Below are 3,614 nucleotides of genomic sequence, written 5' to 3' on the forward strand. Positions count from 1 at the left end.
TACAGTGTATACTTCAACAAGAAGTGGGGGTGGGGGCTGTACAATTTCAATGAACATTACATTTTCTATAGTAAAGTTATGTCTGGGAAAAGAGGGGGGGGGTGATATTATGTGCCTGTAATTTATCCTAATCAATCAGGAACCCCCCCCCCCCCCTTCTTACCAGTCATTAACACACGGTCGTCAACATTCATTATATACTAGATATACATGTACAGCTTTGAGATAATGTAAATGTATTTTAACATCAGGTAATGAACTTTTGGAATCAACATGATAAAGAGTTAGCACAATATAAGGATATTTTTAAATCACATAAGAAAGAGTTGACATAACGTAATTATATATCCACATCACGGAATGGAGTTTTGACATAATGTAATAAAGTATTGATATAATATAAAGATATGTTCACATTATGTTATACACATTTTACACCACGTAATAAAGCACTGACATAAAGGTAAGATGTGTTCACCTCACATCATGATGCCCTCGCCGTAAAATAAAGATAAATCCATATCACGTAATAATGCTTTGATATAATAGAAATATACACTCTCAAAAAGGAATGGGCTTTTGACTTCATGTAATGATAAGTTTAATTATAAAACACAATTTACTTGACGTAATGCAATTTTGACCTCACATATTAAAGAAATGAAATGATGTAAAGAAGCATTCATTTCACGTAATAAAGTTTTAACACAATGTAAACACATTATCACTTCACATAATGAATTTTTTACTTCAAGTTATGAAGTGCTGACATAATGAAAGGAGTTATTTACTTCATGTAATGCAGCATTGACATCATGTTAAGATATATTTACATCATCTCATAAAAAATGGATATAACGTAAAAATATGTTCACATCACGTAATCATAAACTGACATAATAAATGCATAGTTGTATGCTATAAGGCAGTGATGGCGTTCCATAGAATAATCAACTGCTCCCATATATGTCTGCATTTCTGGAGCATGAATTTCTATTGAAATACTCCCATGTTGAGAATCGATACAGGGCCAGGTGCCTATAACAAAAAAACCCCAATTTTGCTCAGAATATATGAAAGACATTCAGAATGTACACATGTAGTTATTCATGAGATAAGTATCCATTAGATATGCATTTTTGATAATCTTCCCAATTATATATTATTTCAGTTAGTATTAAATCAAAAATAGACCTGATGCTGACCTAAGCAAAAAAGAAAACAAAACTATAAAGAAAGAATAAGAGAAGGGTTATGGACACGATTCATTTCATACCTGCTGGAATTGCATGTCGTCCTTGTCCGGTGACGTCATAAAGAGCGAACATGTCACCACCTATATTTTCGCCAATGCAGACAGAAAACTTGTCATGACTTTCTCTCTTAAACTTCACTATAATGTACTCTTTTGGGTAGTTCCAGTCTATGGTCCCATTTTTACACCCGTCTGGAGCTTGGTACTCACGATGGTCTCCATCAGGAATAAATCTTAAAACAAAACACTATTTTATAAACAACAGTCTTGTCGAACAATGTTCACAATACAAAAGTAAAATTTTTCAATAAAAAATGCTAAGATCGAATATTACAATGTTCCACATGCCCTGGTTGCTAGTATATTATGGTTTATTTTTACAATATTTACTAATCATTGATTTTTGAATTCATCAACAGAAGTCTTACAATACCTGTCTATCACTCTACCAACTTAAAACATTGTTTTGAATATAATAACTAGAGAATTCACCAAAATTGAGGATTTTTGTGAGAGCAGGTTTAAAAGTTTTAATCTCAAAGATCATATTTAAAAAAAAAAATAAATAATCCTCCTGTATTATTGATATCTAATGTTACAAAGATAAGAATCCTTAATATCCAAACATTCCACTTAGCAATAGAACAAATCTAATCTAATTAACTTCAGTAAGGGGACCTGTACGGGATAATATCATTTATCAAAAAGATTAAATCTACATACCCCTGTGGAAGTATTGTGCATCTATCTCCAAAAAGGAAGGAAAACACATTTGGAAGTGTAAGCACGAGTATTCCAAACACGATTGAGTTCATATTGACCCAAATTCTCTGTTAACATTCCTGTAAATTCTTATCATATATACCTTATCATAATTATCTACAAAACCAAGTCGTCGTTCGCGTGGCGCAGTGGTAAATGCGTCTGCTGTAGAGTTGGAGTGTAAGGAGTCGATCCTTACGTCAAGGGTTCGATTCCCACTTTGGGACGTGGAGACCGGTCCCTCGGATGAGACCGTATAAACCGAGGTCCTGTGTAACAATAAGTGTTGGATCGAAAAAAAGATTCCTCACAGCTTAATGTAAATGAGTACCGAGTAAAGGTTAAAAATATTGAGCTTTCCCTCGACATCTTTTATCTCTTTCATACATTGTTAGGCTCCCGTAAACGAATTTTCTTTGGTAAAGTTTTTGTCCGGTCCGATCGTCTGTCTGTCTGTGTGTCGGCAAAAATTTCAACCTTGCCGATAAGTTTTGAGTGAGTGAGGCTATGGCTTTCATATTTCAAAGGGGTATTCCTTGTTAAAAGACCTTTCTTTTGGTACCACCAAATTTGACCCCTTGACCTTGACCATGAAGTTTGACCAACTTTTAGAAAAAATACCACACTTTTACCTTTGCCATATATAACCTTTTAACAATAGGAGCTAGGACTTTCATACTTCACACGTGTATTAATTGTGAAAAGACTTTTCAGTGGGTATAAATATTATTATATTATCACAGGTGTATTTCTTGTAACAAGATCTTTCTTTGGGTACCAACACTTTTGACCTTGGTGTTAGGAGCTTGACATGCCTTTTAGAAGCCTTGACGTACAGGGTCATCAGTTTTTCACAAACACGTCTTGTTTTCATCATTTTTAACTATCCATCTAACACAGTGTATAATGCACGTGATGCAGTATGCTGTAATCAAGGGAAAGTCGAAACTTCATAATGTAAATTTTTTATGTAGCATGATATTAAAGCTTTTCTAAAAAAAAAATATGATTTTAAAATTATTTTATAGCTTTCTGCAAGATTTTTTTTTTCATTCATTTAGTTCATTTTTTAATAGATTAATTTGATAGCATTTTATAATAAAACATAGGTAATCAGAAAGTACAGAACTCACCTCAACAAATGTTGTCTTTAAGTAAGGCAAAGTCCCACAATAACTAACATTCTAGAAGCTTACATCCCAAAATGCAAAATTTATGCGATTTGATCTGATAGGGCTTGCAATTACTTGGAAACAGACCTATCCTAAAACTGCAAACTAGTCGCCCATCAAGAAAATGTAATTCAAATCCAGCATTTGTATCTATCTGTGGGCGCGTGAGAATGTGGGATTGTGTATTTCAAGGGAAACAGGTCTTATGCATATATATGTTGTACTTTAGATCAATCTGTACAGGCATACATGTAAGTGTTTGGCTAATGAAAGAAGCAATGTAGCGCTAATGTAAACTTTTATATGTAACGGTAATGTAACTTTTTGTAGCGGTAATGACTAAGTAGCGGTAAATGAAAATTTCGAAAATGTAGCGGTAATGATACCCACCCGTTTTATGCGTATTTAGCAGAATTTATACAAGG

General features: G+C 33.5%; 1 long non-coding RNA gene across 1 annotated transcript; it reads right to left on the bottom strand.

Moving 5' to 3' along the window:
* Positions 1 to 947: 947 nt before the first annotated feature.
* Positions 948 to 3,237, bottom strand: LOC134261636 (uncharacterized). Its single transcript, XR_009990856.1, has 3 exons — positions 3,151 to 3,237; positions 1,277 to 1,488; positions 948 to 1,038 (listed from the first exon to the last, which is right to left on the bottom strand). It is a non-coding gene; the product is annotated as an uncharacterized LOC134261636 (long non-coding RNA).
* Between the last annotated feature and the right edge of the window lie 377 nt (positions 3,238 to 3,614).

The sequence above is a fragment of the Saccostrea cucullata genome, unplaced genomic scaffold (assembly GCF_032062105.1).
Source record: "Saccostrea cucullata isolate Sc308-1 unplaced genomic scaffold, CSIRO_AGI_Scuc_v1 ctg12999, whole genome shotgun sequence".
NCBI classification, from domain to species: Eukaryota; Metazoa; Mollusca; class Bivalvia; order Ostreida; family Ostreidae; genus Saccostrea; species Saccostrea cuccullata.